The 25,309-nt window shown below is 35.7% G+C and overlaps 1 protein-coding gene and 1 long non-coding RNA gene across 9 annotated transcripts in view; one reads left to right on the plus strand and one right to left on the minus strand.

The window, feature by feature from the left end:
- LOC150105365 (uncharacterized) overlaps positions 1-25,309 on the plus strand; it is a 521,942-nt gene that overhangs the window by 166,474 nt on the left and 330,159 nt on the right. The window contains exon 1 of one of the 8 annotated variants that reach the window (XM_090394100.1): positions 15,978-16,027. The exons of the other annotated variants lie outside the window; for them this stretch is intronic. The gene's annotated coding sequence lies outside the window, so the exon portion shown is untranslated. Of the gene's footprint in view, positions 1-15,977; positions 16,028-25,309 lie in introns of those variants that run through there. 8 annotated transcript variants of the gene reach the window in all.
- The window catches only part of LOC150105366 (uncharacterized), a 54,245-nt gene that overhangs the window by 19,662 nt on the left and 9,274 nt on the right, over positions 1-25,309 (minus strand). The window lies entirely within an intron of this gene.

Below are 25,309 nucleotides of genomic sequence, written 5' to 3' on the forward strand. Positions count from 1 at the left end.
TCTCCTCATGTGGTGTTCCAAAACGTGCTTGCTCACTTACATACGTCTCCATTACAACCAAACAAAATATAATAAAATTGAGGTATTGCATAATGCTAAACTTCTACAAATAGGAAAAAATAAGGAATATTTACATTTCAATTAATGCGCAGTTAAATTATCAAATACAAGTTCTTATAATATTAATATAGTAATAAATAAAATAGCTTAATAATATTTAAGTCTTTTCATTATTAATACATATATCTTTGATTAATTAATTAAATATTAGATAAAATTAAAGGTAGTTATATGAATATTAAATTGTAAAATAAGTTGTTTACATTAAATAATATTTACACAAGTTTAGCCTATGTGATGGAAGATCATGTTGGATTCTGAAACAAATAATAATTACTCCAATCTCTATATAATCAGAATCCAACATAAGAAAGTTTTGAAACGAATCAAAGTTGATCAGTTATCAGATGTAAACTGTAGGCCCAAATACACAAACATTATTCAAGAAAAAACTAAAAGAGTTTAAAAACTATCTCCAAGGTTTGGTTCTTGCTAAAGAAAACTTGAACTGATTATGCCTGATAAAAATAAAAATCAGGAAGGTGGTAAGATATTCTGGAGGCTATTGATAAAGCTCAGAAATAAAGAAACGAGTACTGTAAAAAGAATTAGAGATGATAAAGGGGAGATGAAAACTAAACATATTCTTGATGTATCTCCGGAGTAATTACTTTGAGAGACTCCTAAATGAAACATTGCGCGTTTCATTTAGGAGTCTCTCAAACACATATTCATACTTGAAGTATAAAAAGTCATCAAAAAACCGAAATGCAAAACAAGGCAGCTAGAGTAAGATTCAATCAGAAATGCTTGAGCATTTCTAAATAATAGTTCTAAAAGTTTTACAGTGGCTGCATTGCACAATTCAGGAGGTCAGAGGGTCAAATTTCAGATGAATGGAGCAGAGCTGTCATTTATAAAATGGGAAATAAAACTGAACATGAGAATTACAGAGGTATTTCCTTACTGAGTGTTCTTGGTAAGATTTATGTGAGTATACTTCAGAAACAGGTAAGAACAATTGTGGAAGGGAAGCTTGGTGAAGAACAAACAGAGGTTGTCAGAATCGGATTTTCACTTTAAGACAAATAGTTGAGAAATCATGGGAATATAACAAGGATCTGTATGTAGATCTGGAAAAGGCATATGACAAGGTACCAAGAGGAAATTGGCACCCTGAACTGTGATGCAGCTATCACAGCATCATACCATGCTTAGCACCAAGTGATTCAGGAGATCTTGAAGGAAACTGGCCCACTCCTCCTTCAAAGCAAGAATAAGGCCTTGTTTGTTTGCTGGAGGAGAATTTCGAGAAGCAGTGCATTTCCCTATTGATCCCAAACATGTTCTATAGGAGTGAGGGTAGAGATCTGGGGGTAGTGTGCTGATCATTCGATTAGATCAATATCCTCAGACTCTAGAAGTATCTCCACTGCTTGCATACGATGTGGTGTGGCATTGTCATGCATAAAAATTAATTCTTTACCTACAGCACTGCAAAACAATTGAACATGATGTTAAAGAATGTTGTTGCAATATTGTTCACCAGTCCTAGTTCCTTTTTCCAGCACTTGCAGCTTGGTGCATCCATTAAGCATAATGCCTCCCCACAACGTAAATCTAGCACCACTGTATCTGTCCCTTTCAAGAGCGTTCTAGATTGTAAACAGTACTACTTTCACGAGAGATATGTCATCTAGAATCGGAGAGAAGACTAAAACTATTCTCATCTGTAAACAGTACATTAGCCCATTGGTGTCTTGTCCAATTTTTATGGATACAATGCCACTGAAAACCACATCCCTTTATCCATATCCTACTGAAAACCATATCCCTTTAACAACAACACATCCCTTTATCCACAGCTCTACGATTACCTGTGGATAAAGAGATGCAGGCTATAGGCCTTCGGGCATACAGTCCTACTTGTTGCAGATGTCTTGCCTCAGTTTGTCGAGATATCTGCATACCTGTGCTTGAATGGAGCCCACTTGCAAGCTGACCTGCCATGTTCTGTGAATTACATTTTTCTGCTATAACCAAAAATCCATCTTCATGCTCCATTGTAGAGCTAGGGCAACCTCTTAGCAAATGTTTGGAACATTTGTTAAGAGGTCACCTTCCATTGGTTTGAAATGCTGTCTAAAGCCTGGGCAGCATGTGAGATTCCAAACTATCTGTCAATATTCAGTAATTCTACAGCCTTCTTCAAGCTTTTCGACAATTCATTCTCACATGAAATCATTTAGTGATGTCTCTGAGACATTACAAGACATCCAAGTTTGTAATTTCATTCTTTCACGAAAAGAGCTTCTTTCAAATACAATCAATCCTGTTGAGTGCTACCAAGGGACCCCTTTGCATGTGATTCGAAAATTTGAATGCGTACCTGCTTTCTACTTGAATCTGGATAAAGGATGCAGTTATGCAAATTACCACAACCTGATTTGTCTGAATTTGCAGTTGTACTCTTTTGAAGTAGTGTTTGTGATTTTGGACAGCAATATATAAATAGACAAGAGTTAAACAAATAAATAGATTAGTATTGAGATGGATGGACAATGAAATCAAGCAGTGTAGGAAAAGATGTTATGGAGGAGGTACAAGACTTATTTGTGAACAGATGCATGAAATGCAGAGTATAAGCTGCAAGGTGACAAGCATGGTTTAAAAAAAAAAAAGTAGAATACAAGAGGAGATTGGCCTGTCAAGTCAAAGATAGTCCTTGGGAATTCTTCTGCTGTGTAGTAAGCAAGAGGAAGATTACTTATGAATTAATTAATTAAAGTGACCACGACAAAGGATATAGTTGAGTTATATAATGAGCACTTTATCAGTGTATATCATGCTGGTGTAAATAATGTGCAACATGCAGAAAAGAGGCAAATATTACAAGAATCGGAGGGGTATCAGGTGTTGATTGGTTAGTTGTTAATAAGTCTGTGGGAATGGAAGATATGTCACCACATATTTTTAAGGAAATGCACAAGAGTTATCCAAAAGCACTTTGATCTTTTATTTCGACCGACCCGTTCTTTCTTCTCCTCGCATACTACACAAATCCAGTTAGACAGACACCGGAACTACTTGTGAAAATGCGCAGTCCCTTTTAAGAATGACCTTGGCAGTGGGCATACATAGAGCTTTTAAACAATGGTTTCAAGAGCACTTAGTTAAACAATAACATATAGGTTGGAGTGACATAGCATCTTTTGTTTCTTGCAAATGTTACCCATTCTTTGTTTACTATGTTTTTGGCAAGATAAAATTTATCATAGAATTATATGCATTGTTTTATACACATTTATTTTTTTATATACAAACTTTTTAGATGTGACCTCTGTAAAAATCGATGTAAAGCGCTCGTAAAATTTCAAGCTACATCTAATTTTATATTACTATAGATTTTACAATATTAAATAGAAGTTGTTTGATTCAGCTAGAAGTGCTTTAGAAGCTCAAGAAGTAATGATCAAATCAGATTACATAAATAACTGGTCAGCAAAATAAAGCATTTTGTAACTGAAATTATTTAAATAATTAATAATTCATTAATCTTGTAATTAATGTATTAATTACAAGATTAATGATTAATTTTTTCAAACTACACAGATTGAAAAAAATGGATGCCAAAACAAAAAAATAAGCAATTGATAGTAAGTACAGTGCAATAAAGAACAAAACAATGGAAATATGCAGTGATATTAGGGATTATGTCAAAGGCAGCAACTACCTACTAAATTTAGACTAGATAGATACTGACGTATTATTCATAATAAAATTATGTCTAGTCCTCAAATCAAAGAATGTTAATTCCTGGAGAAAACTGTTTATTAGTAGAACACAAAAAATCAGGAATTCATAAATCAGTGTTGTTATTATAAAAGGGGAACAGCAGAGATGATATTACCAACTTAAAGGGCAATCAGTTTATTATGACACTATACAAAATTTTTATATCTATTATTTTAAAAAAGTCGCAAGATTTTTAGGGAGGAAGCAAAGCCATACAATTTTTAGAAAACCTACGATTCTTCATATCAATAATAAATGATATAGTATATATTATTAGAAACCATATATCAGAATTTAACAGCCAGCATAAAGTTAGACCAACAGGAAAGGAATTAACACTCAGAGGAGTGAAGCGTGAGATCTGATATCACCTCCATATTGTTTTCTGCCACATCAGAGGAAGTCTTAACAAATGCAAACTGTGAATTAATATCAGTGGAAGAAATCTAATCGTTTATGTTTTGCAGATGATACTGTTCTGATAACAACAAATAAAGAAGCTCAGAAAATGCTATATGACCTTGATTATTAGATGATTAGGAGAGCAGGAGATTAAGGTTGGCAAGTTTGTGAATGGAGAGGTGAGTGAAGAGAATAAGAGAAAAGGAACACAGGGTGGGCAGGGAAATGGAGAAGGTCAGGGTGGACACTGCATGAAAAGTGTAGATTACAGTTTCAGGAGTGATGTGTGAGTGTACAAGAAAGGATTAAGACAGCCAAAGATGTGGAGGTGATATTTAGGTCTGGGGAGGGGTGTAATATCAATAATGATAGACAGGAATGGACAGAGGAGAGTGTACAGGAGTCATGTCCGAGAAGTGAGGATTAGTGGGACTTGTTATAGAAATGAGCTAGTGTATATGACTATTAAATTATTTCAGGAAATTGAAACGTATACTAAATATTAATTAAAAGAAAGCTTTAATCAATACTTCCTATATTTCGGCAGTGTTACATTGCCATCTTCATGGGAACATAAAACTATGATATGTGCATGCAGGCACTAACAACGAGCAATTGATGCAGAAGAGAGAGTAACTAATGTTGTTCCTAGAGTCCTAAAGGTGTCCCGTAGCAGACTAAATCGGGTTGTCTTGACTGCTGGGCTGATGTTCTCATGATACAAGCTTCCCAAATTCGGGGCAGTCTCATGTACCCAAATTTTTTGAGGTTTGGGAAGTTTTTTTAGAGCTGAGGCTGATCCCATGATCATTTATATTTGCTGCGGTGCAGTAAAGTGACCTTCTTCCATCGTATTCTGTGGCGTGTATTCAGAGCATGGTCCACAAGCCCAGAATGGCTGTATTGGTGAAACCGGGTGTTTGAATATCCTGATATTAGCTGTCCTGCCTGTTTGGCCATAGTAGGACAGTTTACAGCTGCAAGGGACCTGGTATACTCCAGGTAGGTCTTTGGTGGAGCAGATAAGGGATGTCAATTTCTTATATAGTTTGTAACAGGCTGTCAGGTCAAATTTTTTTTTAGGATTTTGATTAACTTCTCAGAGGTGCCCTGGATGTAAGGAATGGTAATACATTTAGTGTAATCTTTGTTATGAGGGGGGGGGGTTGTGGTTAACTGGTTTTAATATTTTTTGGGTGTTGTAGCCATTGGCTAAGAATGTGTTAAGGATGTTGGTTCAGTTCAGTGGTTAGGGCAGGCACTAACAACGAGCAAATGATGCAGAAGAGAGTAACTAATGTTGTTCCTAGAGTCCTAAAGGTATCCCCTAGCAGAAGAAGTCCCACTGTTACACCGAATTGTGGTTGTCTCGCTGTTGTAACAAACTTCGTTTGTGTGCTCTGAAGATGCTGGATATAATACCAGTGAAATATTAGCTTTTCAGTTAATAAATAGTTATTTTCTTTTCAATCTGTGTTCACATCAATACCATTAAAATCCAATTCAACATGTGTGACGAACACATAAGCCTTTCCACACGGTCAAACCTCAACAAATTTGGGAAGCTTGCATCATGAGAACATCAGCCCAACAGCCAAGACAACCCAATTCAGCCCACTAGGGACGAGTGGCAGCCAGTGAAATTTTAAATGGGGGTGCTGCCTATTCAAAATTTAAAAAAAAAATGTGTTTTTTCCTAATTAGTAACCAATTTATTAATAAATTGGTTACTGATTAGGAAAAAAAGAATTATGAATTTAAAAGACAGCTGGTTTGGGTGATTTATAGGCTCTCTCGATGAGGTCTCAAGATAATAACAATCAGGGTGATTGAGATTCATATGGTGTTGTAAAAATTCACATTTCCAGAAAGAGGCAGCCAAATTTTAATGCTTGAATTGCTGTATATACAAGTCTGATTCTAGTGAACTCTGCAGTTAGTGTCAGTGACATGGAGAGCAAGTGCAGATTTATTAGATTCCAAATATTTGATATGTTTTTGGCATTTCAGATTGTAATCTTAGCAGAATGGCCCATCTGTTCAAAATAAAGTTGACAGAAACAAGAATAGGGGAGGTGAGTTATCTTGAGTGGACGATAGAAAGGAAGGCAGTTTCTGGAATGGCTTGAAGGTAATGTAGGTAACTTTAAAGAACTTGTACTGTCAGTGGCGGCTCATGGCTTGAAATTGTGGGGGGGGGGGGTGCTGCAACGTTCGAAATATACATACACACTGTAAGTAGTGTATATGTGTTTGGATAAAATATTAAAATTTTGGTAAAAATTAAAAAAAAAATTAAACATGAAAAAATATTATTTATTATCGATAAAATTATACAGTTTAGTAGTATAATTCAAAATTACTTAAAAATAAAATCAATTCCTTTAATTGTAATTAAAGGAATGGATTTACAATTTTTAGACATTACAATTAAATCCTTTAATGTCCAAATATTTAGAGAGACTGAGTAAACATGGTAAGCACTACGAACACTACTACTGGTGCAAACTGCATATAAACAACCGTGGAACTGCGCACCGGACAGTACCGCATTACGCTAATAGCTTGCATCTCGCTATGACGTGCATATGCTTGCGCATGCAGCAATATGACGCTGTGGTAAACACAGTGCTGCTAGCGTTCTTCACCCTCCTAAGTTCTACAAGATGGGTTTTTATTATTTTTTATACAAAATAAGAGAATTGTATAGGATTGTTGATGATAAAATTAAATATTACAAGCAAATATAAATAAATTAATAAATATATTTATATATCGAGAAACATTGTTGGTGCTACAGTTCCGCAGTGTCTATGCACGAGACGCCCCTGTGTACTATTCACTTGGATCTCCTTTAAGCTAGAGTATAACAACTCTTTTAACAAATGATTGTGATCTGGTTGAGGAATAATATTTATTTAGGCTTCTTTGAATTGGAAACTTGGTCACATCCATTAGCAATCATAGATTTTTATTTTGTTTAATTCCTCCACTAGAAGGGATTCAGTAGAATAGATAGGCATTGTCAGAACTCATACGCATAGATCACTATCTTCTGTGACAAATGTGTCTGCCACTAAAGGAAGGTTTCCAATAGACAAAAAAATTTGTCACCTTTAGGGGTGGGTTATTAAAGTATTCAGGAAGGGTAGGCTGACTTCCATTCAGTGGTAATCATGATATGGTTATGCATTGAGTTTATTTTACTTAGAAACTAGAGTATTTTAGTCTCTGGGTGTGACCCTATTGCAGAGATGCCATCCACAAAACAAAGCCAAATATAATGTGGAGAGAATACGGTACTAAAAAGTTTGCTTTCTAGGTGTTCCATAAAGAGTCTGTTAATGAAAGGAAATGGAATTTATTGACCTAAGAGATAATTACTTTAAACAGCATGTGATGAAGGGATTTAAGAGTGCTGGATCTGATGATAGCATCTGAGAATCTGTCCAAGATTGCTAAACCTGTAAATTTCAATTAAGGTGTACACAGACACACAGAAGAAGAATGTGTTGTGGATGATATATAAAAAGAAAGATGAGCAGGGAGATCAAAAGCCGTAAAAGGCACTTCAACAAGAAAGGTGATTGGCATAGTAAAGAAGGCAAAAATCTGATTATGTGAATAAATTTGCTTAGCAGGGCAAAGAAAATGACAAACTTTTTTTTTTTTTGTTATATGGCAAGTAAAAGAAAGAATGCCTATGAAAAGATACTTTTAATGAGTGTATGATAGGTAGGTAGCTAAGGAGTAGTAGACAAAATAGTTGAGTTACTGCTTTGCAAAGTGTTTATCATCCAGATGAAGATGTGAGAACTGATATGGGAATAGATGTTGATGAATTGGAAGTACTAAGGATATTGCAGAATCTCAGTGGGAGTAGATCAGTGGTGGCTGGTGAAAATTTTAAGTGGGGTGCTGCATATACAAAAAAAAAAAAAACTTTTTCTAATCAGTAACAAATTTATTAATAAATAAATATACATATTAAAAATATTTCATTCTTACCATGAACAAACACCAATAATAAAAGTTTTGTATCAATAGCAACGACGAGTGCAAACGAATATCGACGTTAGATCGCAGTGCATTTGTTTCGTGTAACGATAATTGAAAAAATATAAATCTTTTCATATTTTTAACAGTGACACTCATCATAATTCAGCCTTATATCTATAATAAATAAATAATTATGTTATTTTAACAAAATAAAATAAGATTTACAAAAAAATAGTTCACCATGAACACGCACCAATAATAACATTTCATATCTCACAGAAATGAAGAGCGCGGGCATAAGATACACTGCCCAAGCAGCATTGTATCTAATGACGTAACGTGGAACGACAGCTAACAAATATCGGCGTTAGATCGCAGTGCATTTGTTTCGTGTAATGATAATTGAAAAAATATTATTCTTTTCATATTTTCAACAGTGACACTAGTCATAATTCAGCCTTGTATCTATAATAAATAAATAATTATGTTATTTTAACAAAATAAAATAAGATTTACAAAAAATAGTTCACCAGGCACATGCACCAATAATAAACGTTTCATATCTCACAGAAATAAGGCACGTAAGCATACTAAAAATACACTGCTGTTTGAGCAGTTACAGTTGGGAATGACAAGAGCAAACGAATATCGGCGTTAGATCGCAGTGCATTTGTTTTGTAATCTAAAGCGTTAATCGAACAATTCCAATTATTAATTATTCAATCATTATCAAAATATAAGCTGTAACCTTTAACATATTGTAAGCATTGTTATTGTTTATAAACACAAACAAAATTTAATATTTTCCTTGGGGGTGCTGCAGTGTCGCAGTGCTTATGTACGGGCCACCATTGCTAGGAACAACTTTACGTTGCTCTCTTCTGCCTCATTTGCTTGTTGTTAGTGCCTGCATGCACATATCATAGTTTTATGGTCCCATGAAGATGACAATGTAACACTGCCAAAATATAGGAAGTATTGATTAAAGTTTTCTTTTTAATTAATATTTAGTATATGTTGTAATTTCCTGAAATAATTTAATAGCCATGTGTCACGAACATATAAGCTTATCTACGAGAAGAGGTAGTGTATATGTTTACAAATGCTAGAAGTATTCAAAACAAGGGGAATGAAATTGTACCACTGATAGTTTATTCGCCCAAAAATTGTTGGTATAAGTGAGACAAGGATGACATTCTGATAGGAAGAGAGATGGAGGGATATGTAGTCTTTCACGAAGAGAAGACAGAGCAAAAAGGGAGGAGGAATGTTATTGAAGATGACAGCAGGGTTGTGCCCATCTAGGGTGGAGATGCAAGATTCAAATACTGACAGTGGTTTTGAAGCAGCATGGTATAAAGTGGAGGTAGACAGGATGAAATTTTTAGTAGGGTGTTGCTATAGACCCTGTAATGTGGAAAGCAGTGAGAAATGTTTAGACAAATTTGCTCTGGCTGGTAAAAAACGATGGATCATTATGGGCAATTTCGTGTAATATCAACTGGAATGAAGAGACAGCATCAGGAACCAAAGAGAATGAATTTATTGATTTTTAAAGGGATAACTACCTTAATAAGTATGTAACAGAGGCCATACGTGGATCAACAGTTTTGGATTTCATCATCTCATCAGAAGATATTGTAAATGAAGTGTCACATCTTCCTCTAGTTGGTGAAAGTGACTATGAAATGAACACTTCGGTGGTGGCCAGCCATATCAGGACCTTTGTGAGAAAGGGTTATGTGTGTGTAACTATAAGGTAGTGATTATGATAAACTCGGAGGCAGCTTGTAGCGATATCATGGAATGAGGAATTGCATGGGAAGGAAATCTACGCAGGAGGTATCTGGCAGAGGCAATGACAGTTTATTCCAGGGGCCAGGAGATTAAATAAGATAGGTGTAAAATGAATGAGTGAAGAGGTGAAGCATGCAATCGGGAAGAAAAAGGTATTGTGGAGTGGCACAAGATGAGTAGAGATAATCAGTTACATGAGGAGTACAAAGAGCAAGCAAGGATGGCGATTCACTTAGTGAGGATAGCAAAAGTGCAGTATGAGTAGCATTTAGTAAATGATGCTAAAAGAAATCCTAGGGTTTCGCCAGTAGAAGGAAGATTATGGGAGCACGATGTTGGTCATTGATAATGGAAGAATGATAAACATAGAGGAGAATAGAGTAGAAGTGTTAAATGAGCAGTTCATTAAAGTATTTCATCCTTGTGATTCTAACATAATGCAGAACTTGAGAGCAATGGGAAATAGAAGAGGAATCGCTAATGGTGAGTGAGCAGGAGGTATATGAGAAATTGAGTAAACTTGATGTCAACATGGCCATGGGACTTGAGGGAATGTCCCAGGGAATTAATAATAGCTTTAATGTATGTTTTTAACATGAGTTTTAGATTAGCCCAGGTTCCAAAGGAATGGAAAGATGGCAAAATTGTTCTGCTTCAGTAAGGCTTCAAATTATAGGTCAGTCTGCTTGTCTGGAGTTGTGGTCAAGGTGTTGGAGAAGCTAGTGAGGACAAGGATTCAGAACTGGATGGACAGCAGTGGAATTTTCTTTAATAACTGCATGGGTTTGCTAAGGGAGAATCGTGTTTTAGCAATCTGCTTACTTTTTATAAAAAGGTGGGATTTGTTAGTAGATTAGTGAATTGGACTGGAGATCGACTGTCTGATAGGCATCAACAGGTTGTGTATAGAAGAGTGATATCGCAGAAGAGGAAATGGCAATATACAGTTGTTTGCAGATGATGCAAAGTTGGAGAGAGTTATGAGAAGTAGTGCAGATGTTGTAGAAGACCTTCTACAACATGGTTTAATTTAGATCTTGCAAAGAAGATTTAAATAGACTGTCTGAATGAGTGAGTGTGTGTGGGGATGTCAGTTTAATGTTGCAAAGATCGGATGCAGAGTATAGGATTGGTGGGGATATTTTGGAGGAGATGAAGGATTTGGGGGTAGTGGTAGATAGACTTGAAATTTCATGGTCATTTTACTTAAATTGTGAGGTGATACAGAGACCACATTATGGGAATGATGTGGAGAACACTGACATGTAGAAGTTGGGATGTTTTGATTCTGTTGTAACAGGCTGCATATGGATTACTGTGCACAGATTTGGTCACCGGATTTACAAAAGGATGATGAGATGTTAGAGGATCCAGAGACGAAGTTGGTTTCTGATCTCTGGAATGTGAGGACAGATTGAGAGAATGCAAATTACAGAGCCTAGTGGATAGAAGGAAGAGGGGAGATATGATTGAGATGTATAGGTTGGTCAGGGGTAATTAACAGATGAGATTTTTCTTAGAATATCTGGAGACTGGGCAGAACAAGAGGCCATCCCTGGAAGCTGTATAAAGTGCGTGGCAGGGAACAGATTATTAACATAGAGTGGTGGGTGATCGGAATGCATTGATTGCTTGAGAGTGTGGTAAGCGCAGGGACGGTGAATGAATTTAAGTCTGTACAATTTTCATTTTCAACTCTATTATCTCTCAGTCTGATCTGAATTTGTCATAACTTTTGTTATTATTATTATCATCATCATCATCAACAAACCTCCATGGAGTCGCGATGATCCTCTTGACTCCATGGAGGTCTTTTTGATGATAATAATAATAAAAGTTATGACAAATTCAGATCAGATTGGGAGATAATGGAGTTGAAAATGCCAATTTCTATATTTATTGTAGATGATCAGTTAGCACTTGCATTAGTAGACATTTTGGCTAAATAAAGATTATTGGTTAGATTTATGTTTAAAAAGAAAGCAGTTTATTACAAGGAGTGGTCAGAAAGTAATGCCTCTCTTTTTTTTTTTTTTTTTTTTTTTTTTTTTTTTTTTTTTTTTTTTTTTCAGTTATGGCAGAAAGCTTTACATTCACTGCATGGGCAGTACTGTTCTCTTGTTCCACAACACTGAGTGGTGCTGTGATCGGTCACACAAGCATGACACACAGTTCAAAATGGCAGTTGTTATAGATGCATATATGAAACACAGGGAAGGATGATTGAATTCTGTAGAAAATGAGACATCTGATGGGAATTCGTATCCATCTGAAAAATATGTAGGGAAGGTGGACTTTTGGAGAGCAGTGCCATGATCAATTTAGAATAGTACATGGACACGAAGGCACACACTTTTCCATGAAAAACATAGGTTAATGCAGATTTTTTTTTCACTAAGTTGTTTTGTCATTCCCCTTCTAATGGATGTCAAGGTAGCAACAGTTAAGCAAAAAAAGCTATTTATGGGATGCAAAATCTAAGTCATATGCAGTGATATAATCTGTAAACATATATCTGAACATCAAGACCATATCCGGCTTATCAAACCTCACAAATCTGGCCTGACACAACATGGAATTGAAGTCACTAACTACAGGATCCAATGGGGAAACACCCAGCTGCTGCATAGATCCGTATATAACTGATGGAAGTTTTTTCACTTGGCTATGCTACCAATTATATATATTTGGTTTAATCCTTTATTCAAGTGTAAGCAAACTAAGTTTGCACCTGAAGTATCTTCAGGATGACTGGGGCAACTCATGGCAAAGGTGGACTGACTTCTCATCACTTGCCTTAGTATCCCATAATGTAATGCACATCTCCTTGCAGACATGCATAATGCTATGCATTAAGGGAAGGGTCACTACCCAGATTGGTTCCCTGTTTTATGTGCGGGGTTACCTCTCCAAAAACTTGTGATCACCCAACAATGAGTGACCCAAAGGATCTTTTAACTCAGTGTGGTTCCACTCAGCAACAGGCTCACCTGTCACCAAGAACTCTCAGCATTGGCTCTACCAAGTGGCAGGCCCACCCCACCACTGAGCAGAGCCGCTCATATCATCTGAGGGTCAACTGCCAAGATGCATTCAGTTAAAACTTCATTGGCTATGGCATTGCCATTCATTACCCCTAAACCCAAGGTTAACAGCAACAGCTGGATCTCAGTTAAAACTTCATTGGCTACAGCATTGCCATCCATTACCTTGGACAGCAACTGCTTCCCCGGAATCAAGTCACCAACCGGTTTCGACCTTTATGGAGGTCTCATCAGTGGGAGCCAGACCCAGAGGTGGGGATAATAAGGTGGAAGTAATGGAGAAGTCATATATCTTTATATGAGTTGCCAAAAGGTGTCGCAGCTTATTATTAAAATTCTCTGGATTAGAGATAGTAGATGAAAGTTTTTTTCACTTGGCTATGTGACACCTTTTGGCAACTCGTATATGGAAATGCGACTTCTCCATTACTTCCACTGTAGTATCACCACCTCTGGGGCTGGCTCCCACTGTGCTTTTGTGTGGAAGTGGTTGTGACAAACTGTAGCCAATGAAATTTTAACTGAGTCTCGGCTATTGCTGTTTCTGGATCTGGCTCTCACGGATGCGCTTTTGTGCGGAACTGGTTATGGCAAGGCTGTAGCCAATGAACCGAGGCTCGGCTATTGCTGTTTTCGGGTGTGGCTCTCTCACAGATGTGCTTTTGCACAGAAGGGGCGGTGCTTTCCCTGAGATATGAGCAGTTCTGCTTGGGGGTAGGGTTTTGCCTGTCTCTGAGTGGGGGCCACCGCTGAGATTATGGCTCTACTCAGTGGTGGGATGAGCCTGCCACTGGGGTTGGCCAACGCTGAGTTAAATGATCGCTCACTGTTGAGTGATCGCACAAGTTTTTGGAGCTGTAACCCCACACTTAAACAGGGAAACTGGTCTGGGTAATGAACCTTCCTTTGATGCAGCGTTTCCCAAACTTTTCCGATGACGGAATCCTGAAATTTTCATGGGACACTTTGGTTATTTAGTAATGTATTAATTAATAATTAATCGTTAATTTAGCTGATTTATTATTTAATAATAGATCATTAATTAATAATTTATCAATTAAACATAAACATCATTAAATTAATTTGTGCTGATTTTCATTGACCATATCCCATTCTGATCACCAAAAATTTATAATATTATAAGTACTTACGAGTAAATGCAGACTTTTTTCCCCCTGTGTGCTGGAAGTTTTCCCCTCCTTCTGTACATCCTGGAAATAGCTTTGTAGGCTGGTGGTTGATGACTCACTATCTGTTGCATCACAAACACCTTCATAAGACACTTCTTAATACCAAAATTAAACAAAGTCCCTTGTCTCTTATTCATATTAAAATTTAAATCTGCAGGCCTATTACTTTCAAAAAATCACAGCACTACAGTTTTTGAAACTTTCACCCTACGATACGAACTTGCGAAGAAAGTATTTAGTGTTACTAGATTTGAGAACTGGATACAGACTACCTTGATCTTCAATTTTAGTGGAAAAATTTTCTTTATACTTCGTTGCTGATTGGTTACTAACATTTGCAACACACATTATTTTTTTAAGTTTTGAGAACAGAGGATATGCTTCCCATTGTAGTAATCGGTTTGCAGGCAATTTCTATGATCGGTCATAAGCAACGGTATTCTCTTTCCTGATTGTTGAAAGATTTCGATGTGTGAAAATTAACGATAATTCATGAATATTTCCATGTTTAAAAATATACCGCTTGGTCACTGACATTTGCTACACAGATGTCATTTCCTTCAGTTTTGAGAACAGAGGATATGCCACCCATTGTTATAATCTGCTTGCAGACAATTTTTATGACCAGTCATAAAAAGCGGGATTCCCTTTCCCCAAATGTCGAAAGGTTTCGATGTGTGAAAATTAACGATAATTCATGAATACTTTCACGTTTAAAAATACACGGCTTGATTACTAACATTTGCTACACAGATGTTATTAGGCGTTCTGGGTCTGAGCTTTTCGACATAATCACGAATATTATTCTCCTCAGAATATTTCCACTATGAAATATTTACTCATGAAAAATGCTTAGAAAACTAAAATGACAAATTCCAAGAGAACTTCTTGCAGAACACTTATTCACCTTCCACGGAACCGTTTGGGGAAACCCTACTTTAATGCATAGCATTATACACAGTGCCGGCGCTAGGGTCTTTGGTGCCCACATGCAATTTCTATCTAAGCGTTCCCTGTAACTATCCGGGCATGCATGGTTTTTTTACGATAATAAAAATTTAAATTATTTGAAATTTAAATAAATTTTGACAGAACAGCCACATGTTGGTTCGCTACCTGTAACGAACAGGGGGTGTTGACTAGGCATGATAATCGTTAAAAACCCGAATATTAAAAAAATTCTCAAATTTAAAGCAAATTTTGATAAAGCCACTTCACTTTAATCATTGAATATAATGATGCAGGGAGTACAGCCGTCTCACCGACCCGAATCGCTAACAAAAAATTAAAATTTATTTGAACTAAAGTTTAAAATTTTTTTGCATTTTACAAGTTACTAAATTCTTAGTAACTTGTAAAAAGTTTTAAATAATTTTTATAAGTGGAACTATCTTTTAGGAAAATAAAAGAAACTCAAGATAGATGAGGAAATAAGAAAAGAATTCAGAAATAATTAGAACATGTAATAGAAGTATTCGAAAAATAAAATCTTCACAGAATAACAGAAAATAAATTAAATTACATAAATATACTTGAAATTTTTTAAATTCAAATTTTAGGGTGTTTGATTTCATATTCACAAAATTAGAAATAATGGTCTTAACGTCTAATTCCGCACATATATCATTTTCAACCTATTAACGCCAAACTAACAAGCCTATTTTGTGACATACTTGTTCTTAAATAGGTTATCAATTTCAACTTGGAAAAGGAACGTTTTCCGCTCGCTACACTTAACAGGTAAGTTTAATTGTATTCTTAAAGCAATTGGAAAGTTAGGGAAAGATAAATTATTGAACAGAATAAAATTAAGAATATCGAAAGAGTTCTTAATATTTAAATTATCCTTCTGAAAAATATCCCGGAAAGCACATAACTCGTCATATAGTTCTATTGCGTTTTACGTCTTTATTGTCGCCGTCCTTCAAGAGAATCTCTAAATCGTCACAATTTTTTCGTAAATCTTCGTTGTAGTAATCTATATAAGAAATGGAAAATATCATAATATGATTTTAGTTGTTCAAAACGTTCTATTAATGAACACATTGCAGCGTCTAGAAGTGTATAAAACACATTCACTCTAATTTATCATCTGGCGATTGTGGTGTTTCGTAATGATGCTCGTAGTCAAATTGCCGTGTCTTCTTTCGTCATCAACTTCCGCACCAGTTTTAAATTCTTGTTCTCCATCTACCTCTTCACTCAGTTCTTTTGCTGTTTTTAGAACTTCTTTAAAATTTGTATCTGATCGATACTCTTGTAAGAATATTTTTAAGTTTTCGATAGATTTTAAAGCAAGTGTAATGTTCATATTTTTGTCTTGAAGCATTTTACTCACAGGTTTTATTCTGTTAAATCATGCCAAGTTATAAGAGCAAATAAATTTGTAGTTCTTTATTTTAGCACATAATGTTTGTGCTTCATGCTGAGTTTATTAAAATTTTCATTACTTAAAATTTCAAAAAGTGCATCGTAAATTTCTCCTAACTGATATCGTAGAGGGCGGGTTGCATTAATTTTACTTTCCCATCGCGTTTCTGATGGCTGTTTCAATGTTAAATTTTTTACGAATTTTAAAAGGATTGCAAAACGTTTGTAAGAGATGAAAAGAAATTGAATATTTCTTGAATAATTACAAAGAAACTCATTGTATCTACATTCACTATGGCTGCATCGTTAATGATTAAATTTAGAGTATGAGCAGCAGCACATGGCACGTGAAAAGCTCGAGGATATTTGTTCAAAAGCAAATTTTGAGCCCATATTTTTTCCCTTTCATATTTGTCCCATTGTCATACCCTTGACCTCGCATGTCTTCAATGGGAATGTTCCATTTTTCCAGTTGTTCCATTATTGTTGCACATAAACCACTTCCTGTGGAATCTGATATATCTGCAAAACCTAAAAACTTTTCCCTGATCTTGACAATTCCATTGTCACCGGAAACAAAGTAAATAATAATGGTCATTCGTTCTGTTTTACTTGCATCAGGTGTGCAGTCTAAAATTATGTAATAATATTTAGATTTTCGAATTGATACTAAAATTGTATCCCTGATTACGTTACTTAAAGTTTCCAATATTTCATTTTGACTGTCTTTACTCAAATAGTGTGCTCTATTGTTTCGTTGCAGGGCCCTTTCAACGTGATTTTCCATAACGGGATCAAACTTCGCAAACAGTTCGACTAATTTTAAAAAATTACCGTTATTCCTTTCATATAATTTATCAGGTGATCCGCAAAAAGCTAAATTTTGGCTACCAAGGAATTTTATAATTTCACTGAGGCATTCTAAAACACTCGTACAATGTTTCTATTCCATTTCATACATTCTTTGAGTCTGGAAATATAATAGTAGTTTTGTTTTTTAAATTTTTATCAAGTTTCTTCCATTTTAAGAAAATTTTCATGTGAGTTAAACTAGTCTCATGTCTATGCAAAGTTGTATTTACATTTCTCCAATCGTTATTACCTTCTACAAGACTACTTGATTTAGTACATGCGAAAAGTTTGCAACAAAAGCAAAAACCAGAATTTAAAGTTTCGGAATAATTGAGCCATGTTCTTGGCACAAGCCGCCCGTTTTCCATTGTTCTATTATAATACGTGTCGCCAAAGTTATGACCATATGTATCGCTTGGATATATTATATTTTTCTTTTGAACAGGCCCCATTTCAATTAAAACAACTCTTAATTTTTCATCAATATTTCCCCATTCACCTGGATCTTCTAAATTTACAGGGACTAACAATGTGTTAGTTTCGTGGTCAAATACAACTAAATCTTCTCGTAACTGTTTTTCACTTAAATCATGCGTCTTGTTATCTTGTTCAATAGTTGCAATAGTGCTTTCATGCAAACTGGATGATGTGCATGGTTCATCAACTCTGATTTCTGATGTATTGAGTTGGTTACAGTCTGCATCAGAATATTTTAACAAATTCATTAAGAGTCCCAGTTTGTTTCTTGATATCTGCTTCTTTTGCAGCATGACGCTTACGATTTTGTGCATGATAACTTTTTTAAAATTTTGATTCCATTTCTGTTTTATACACACGAAATTATTACACAACACGACACAGAGACGAAATAATAGTCCGCACTGCGCTATTGTCAGTAGCCTTCTGAGATGCGTACCATATGACTGGTTTACCTAGCAACAAATGTTTTGTACGAAAATTCGTTTCAGCGCATGTTCTCCGTTTCACTTTAGTTAGACTGCAGTAGACACAACATTCTGCAGGCAAGCGTCTGCTCTCGCTGCAAAATTGCAAACAGCAGGCTGATCAAGAGGCAGCAATATACAATTTTTTAAAATTTTTAGTCGGTGTATCCGGCCTTATTTATTTTAATATTGATCATTCTAAGAATTTTTTGTTTTTATGATAAAAATTTTGTTTCTTAAAAATGAACTTATGAACTGTGCCCTGGCAGGCGGCGGTGCCTGCATGCCTGCTTCTGCCGGCCCTGATTATACATGTTTGCAAGGAGATGTGCTTTGCATTATGGGATTCTAAGGCAAGTGATGAGAAGTTATACCACCTTCCATGAGTTTCCCTAGTCCAGAAAATACTTCAGGTGCAAACTTTGTTTGCTTACACTTCGATAAAGGATTAAACCAAATATATAATCCATATAGAACTGTTGCCAGCCTGGTTGGCCGAGTGGTTAGTGTACCCATTCTCCAACAAACAGGTTTGAATCCTTCCATGGACATATGTAAAAATAATCATATTTTAAAATTCTGAATATTTTTACATATTGTTTATGTAGAATGTTTATTAGTTTTCGTTTTATAACATGCATTGTTGGCACTTGCGATGTACCCGTTATTGAAATTATTTTGTCAAAGTGATATATAAAGCAGTTAAAAATTTATATACTTACCGGATTTGAATAGTTGTGTTACTTTAAACAATTTTCTTGTATTTTAAATTATTAAGTTGTGTTTTATGAAGACATTCTCTTGTCGCTAACTGAGACAACGTGTCGGCCATTATACCTAGTTTCTCGCTTGCCACTTTCCTGGAGTGTGCATGCTCATCGATAAGTTTGATGTGTGATTGACAGCTGAGAAGGAGAATGTTTGGTATCAGGGTAACGGAGAGTAAACAAGACAGCGTTCGGGAAGAAAATTAGAACACAAGCTGGCAGACATTTAGATTCGGAGGAAATTGAGTTTTTTTATGTGACAGTCGGAGAAAAATTAATAGTATATTCCGAAAAAGGAATTGTGGAACTATGAAGTTTCAAAGTGGAATAAGTAGTGATAAATAAAAGAAAATATTGCTATAGATGTTTTAAAAGGAATATTTGAGGAAACGCTAATTGGAAAGTTAGTAGTAGATTTCGAAAAGGGAATCATTGAACTGTGAGTTTTTAAATTGGAAGAGTTAAGATTGTCAATAAGCATTAGTGAATAAAAGAAGAAATTGCTATTTACGTTCTAAAGGAAGTTTCAAGGAAACGCTGATTAGGAAGTTTCATCTATCATAAGGATGCCGAATCTAACTATTATTTCTATTGGAAAGGAGACAGAATTGTGTCAGGAAGAATTATTGTGTGCTACATGAGTGATGAGAAAGGATCCTATGAAAATGAAGAATAAAGTCATATATCTTTGGAAAAGGGCCTTGACAGAAAGAAACTGGCTATGAACATTTCGTCGTGAAAACAAAGTGTTTAGTCTAGTCTTAAGCGTAAGTTTATTTTTAAAAGGCCTTGGATCCAATTAATTCTGTAGTTAGTTATAGTTATGTAAAATTTGTTTGAAGTGTATATATATTGTTTTTGAAAGTTTATTTTTCACTTGGTTAGACTATAATAAATTTAGTTTAATCCTTTATCCAAGTGTGAGCAAACAAAGTTTGCACCTGAAAGTGTCTTCAGGATTGGGGTAAGGTGGTACAACACTGAGTTTCCCGGTGTTGTACCACCTTACCCCAGTCCTGAAGATACTTTCAGGTGCAAACTTTGTTTGCTCACACTTGGATAAAGGATTAAACTAAATTTATTATAGTCTAACCAAGTGAAAAATAAACTTTCAACATCTTTCTCTAAATCCAGAGTAATTTAATAAAAAGGTGGCACACCGTTTGGCAACTCATATAGGTTGAGATGACCTTGCTAATGCTTCTGCCTGGTATCTCCACTTGGGCCTGGCTCCCACTGAAGAGACCTCAATAAAGGTCGAAACTAAAGGTCGATACTGAGATAGGAGCGATGTTAGCTTGCTCCACCTTTGCAACGAGTTGCCGGTGTTGTACCACCTTACCTCAGTCCTGAAGATCCTTTCAGGCACAAACTTTGTTTGCTCACACTTGGATAAAGGATTAAACTAAATTTATAATATATTGTTTTTGTCTTATTAAATGTGTTTATTTTGTATTTTGGTCTTGAGTAAGGTACACTCAGAAATAAAAACACAATTGTTAGAAAAAAGGGATTAAATAAAAACTAATTAATAAATAACAATGGCACAGCCGAGGATTAATATTATGATAAAATCCTAACTATATACAATGGTGCTGTTGGTAGGATTAATATTAAATAAAATCTTTACAATATAATCTCCCATTTTTTTAATTGTCTGAAAGATGAATTTCATCACCTGGTATGATACCACCTCTCTGCTTATTGGGGGGAAGAAGTTCCATGTTTGGTTTCTAGAGCAGGGTTTCCAGACTATGTAAAAATAAACAAAAAAATTTGATAAAAAATGGCAAAAAAATTCTTAGTCCATCCATGGTATAAAATGTACTATAAGTTTATAATAACCTTCCGTAGGTGGAAACCACACACACACACACACACGTGTGCGCGCGCGCGTGTATATATTATACAAAGAAAGTACTGAAATTCTATTTCACTGACTTAACCTCAATTGTAATGATTGCCTCACAATTCCAAATGTGTGAGAAATTGTTATCCTTAATTGCATTAAATAAAGTTGTAATCTCTTATATTTTATTTTTAATAAATTTTAATTATTTTCAGCGCAATAGTTTTAATCCACGAACATGCGACTGTATACATAGAGGGATTCCAATTTAGTGCATGTGTTTGTACTGTTTCTTCATTCAATTCCTTATTGTTTGCTTTAAGTTTGGACTTTAATGGCTTTAGGGGTGAAGCAAGATGCTTTTCATATTCCCCGTCATCTGTTATGGCTACAGTGAGGGTAAAATTTTATGAGCAGTTTGCTCGCCCTGAATGGGCATGGAGATTATGCATTGCTACAGGTTGAAATGGCTTTTGGTCTTTTATGTTTGAATATATCCGTTGCCTTGTAGGCTACAGCTTGCTGAACTAGAATCGTTGGGGTGTTTGGACGTTTTTAGGAAAAACTTTGTTGCTAAAGATTGTAGAAAAGAGAAGAGATAAGGAATATTAGTATCTCGATGAACTTGATTGTTTCTGATGAACCATGGGCATTTAGAATCATTTGCAGGCACTTGTTTTGTACACGTTGCAGTTTGAGAATGTTAGTGTTGGAGGTATGGCTCCAGGCTGGAGAAGCATAAGTGACTATGGGACGAATCATCAGCTGGTATAAAAGCAATTTGATTCTGATGTTTAGCTTGCTATTCCTGTTAATTAGGGGGTAGATCTGGGCAATGGCTTTAGATGCCTTTGCACACGTAGTCTTGATGTGTTGGTTAAAAGTTAATTTTTTTTTGTCTAGCATGACACCAAGGTATTTTGTTTCTGTCTGCAGGGAATTATAGTATTGAATAGTAAGACATCTCCTGCAGGAGATACCGCTCTTTTGGGGATTCACTTGTAGTCTCCATTTGGAGAACTATTTCTCTAACTTTAGAATGTTTTCTTTTAGCTTTTTAGTAATTAGGTGTAACCAGAGAGATCTCTCTAATAATGCTGTATCATCTGCATATAAGGCCATGATGGATGACATTGGGTTGTGTGGAATGTCTGACATGTATATAGAGAATAGCAATGGAGCTAGCTGGGATCCCTGTGGTACTCTGGCAAAGATATGGCACTGGGATGAGCAGAATTTCAATATTATCCAACTCTTAGTCCATCCACAATACTAATATTAATGTGACATAGGCTTGCAGCTTTTTTTTTTTTTTTCATGGGTAAAATTTACATTAAAAATACAAAAATGAATGTGTGGTATGCACTTGTTGACATAGTAACTAAGCTATAGTTACTCAAAGTTAATTTTTGTTTTGCAGAGAAAACTATAAACAAAAAGTTATACAGCTTTGACCCTTAAGGGGTGCTTAAGGGTCAAAGCTGTATAACTGAGAGGAGACCTCCACATAGCCTTTAAAGGAATGCGGAGAACCGACCAGGGCTTCTGACCTAATGTCCAATCCTCACCTTCTCGTGGTGCACCCTGTTGGGTATCTACTTTGATACTGAACAAACGAGGATGGGCTGGCAATTTGGGATTTAGCCGACCAAATTGTATTCTTATTGGTTAAACCAAAATAAAAAATGATGGTACAACATGACAAAATTTCATGGCGGCTGGGGCGTCGCCCGGTTAAACAAGGCCCCCGTTGTTTTCGCCAGGGAACCAGGGCGACAGCGAAAAGTCAGCTACTGGAACAAATCTGAAAACAAACCCCAGCTCAACATCACCAGAGTTAAAGATCGGTACTATCAACGTAAGAAGCCTGAATGGCAAAGAAATGGAGCTAGCTGAGGAATTAGATAAGTACCAGATCGACATAATAGGGGTGACTGAAACAAAAAAAGACCAAAACTGGTGAGATCTTTCTGAGCAATAAATACAAAATGTTATATTCAGGCAATAACAATCAAGGAAAAGAAGGAGTAGCCATAGTATTCAACACAAAATACGAGGCTAATCTTCTTGAATGGCAGTCAGTCTCAAGTAGAGTAATGTGGGCAAATATGAGAATGGGGAACTCGACAATGAAACTTATTTGTGCCTATCATCCCACAGAAGGTTCTACTAAGGTAGAAGTGGAGGAATTTTTTGAGGCTTTAGAAAAAGCAACTGACACAATGAAAAAGGAAAAGTTGGTCCTTGTTGGGGATCTAAATAGTAGAGTAGGAAATGATTGTGAGACATACAAAAATATTTTGGGAAAATTTGGAGAAAAGAGCAAAGCTAATAATAATGGCAAATATCTGTTGGATTTCTGCTCAGGACATGGACTGGTTATTACTAACACCATGTTCCAACATAAAAATGTGCACAAATTCACATGGAGAGAAGAGGCTAGGAATAAGAAAAGTCTCATTGACTATGTTATTGTTGATAGTGATGTTTTCTCCCTGGTGCAGGACACCAGAGTGTCCAGAGGATTTGAAATTGGAAGTGATCACTATTTAGTCTTGAGCAGGATAAAATTGAATTTCATATTGAAAAGAATAACATGTAAGAAAGTTTTAAAGCGAATAAAAGTTGAGCAGCTCTCAGATGTAAACTGTAGACTAAAATACAGAAATATTATTGAAAAGAAAATGAAAGAGTTTGAGAACAGGAATCAAACCTTGGATATTCAGTGGCAAACTCTGAAGGAAACATTGATTGATTCTGCCAGAGAAGCATGTGGTGAGGTTGTGTGCAAAGATAAAAAAATCAGAACTCCCTGGTGGACACAGGAAGTTAAAGAGGCAGTGAAGGAAAAGAAGAAAGCATATCAAAAGTTCCTGGCAAATAAGTCAGCTTTTACTCTTACAGAATACAGAGACAAATGTAAGAAAGCTAAACAGTGTGTAAAACTAGCTAAACAAAAGTCATGGGAGGACTTTGGCAAGAATATAGAAAATAAATATCAAGACGGTGGCAAAATATTCTGGAGGTTGTTGAAGAAGCTTAGGAATGGAGGAAAGAGTGCTGTAAAAGGAATTAGAGATGATAAAGGTGAAATGAAAACAGGAGAAAAAGATATCCTTGAAGTATGGAGTAATTACTTTGAAAAACTGCTAAATGAAACAAGCAGTGATGACAGCACAGTGATAAAAAAACACTGACCAGGCATGCAGTCAGGAATACATATCCATACTTGAAGTAGAAAAAGCCATCAAAGGCTTGAAATGTGGAAAGGCAGCAGGAGTAGATGATATTCGACCAGAAATGCTGAAGTATGGTGGTATAAGAGTCTTACAGTGGCTGCACTGCATAGTTCAGAAAGCCTGGACAGAGGGACGAATTCCCGATGATTGGAGTAGAGCTCTCATAGTACCCATATATAAAAAGGGAAATAAAACTGAATGTGAGAATTACAGAGGTATTTCCCTACTGAGTGTTCCTGGCAAGATCTATGCAAGTATACTTGAGAAACGGTTGAGAAGAATTGTGGAAGAAAAGCTTGGTGAAGAACAAGCTGGATTCAAGCCAAATAGAGGCTGTCAGGATCAGATCTTCACTTTACGACAAATAGTCGAGAAAGCATGGGAATATAACAAAGATCTGTATTTAAGTTTTGTCGATTTGGAAAAGGCATATGACAAGGTGCCAAGAGAGAAGCTATTCAATACGCTGCAGTTATATGGTGTCAATGGGGCATTATATCAAGCAATACTTAGTCTTTATTTGAGTTGTGAGTCAGCAGTTAGAATTGAAGGAAGTACAGGAAGATGGTTTAATGTTAAATCTGGTGTGAGACAAGGATGTACATTATCCCCTCTGTTATTCATTATCTATATGGATCACATCATGAAGGAATGTGGTATTAAACCTGATATCAAAATTGGAGATGTTAATGTCAGCTCTTTGCTTTATGCGGATGATGTTATACTTCTAAATAAATCCGCTACAAGTCTGCAAGATTCTCTGACTAAATTGAATAGCTGTTGTAATAGATATGGTATGAAGGTCAGCAATAAAAAGACAAAGACAATGAAAATAGGCAGAATCATTGAAAATGTCAACTGTGTTGTGAATGGAGAACCTGTGGAACAAGTAAAACATTTCAGCTACTTAGGCAAAATTTTTACTGAAGATGGTAAACTAAATATAGAAATAGACAACAGAATCAGCAAAGCTGGTATCGTAGGAAGTCAATTGCATAAAT

The sequence above is a fragment of the Typopeltis vanoorti genome, chromosome 6 (genome assembly GCF_054136105.1).
Source record: "Typopeltis vanoorti isolate ZY-2024b chromosome 6, IOZ_Tvanoo_1.0, whole genome shotgun sequence".
NCBI classification, from domain to species: domain Eukaryota; kingdom Metazoa; phylum Arthropoda; class Arachnida; order Uropygi; family Thelyphonidae; genus Typopeltis; species Typopeltis vanoorti.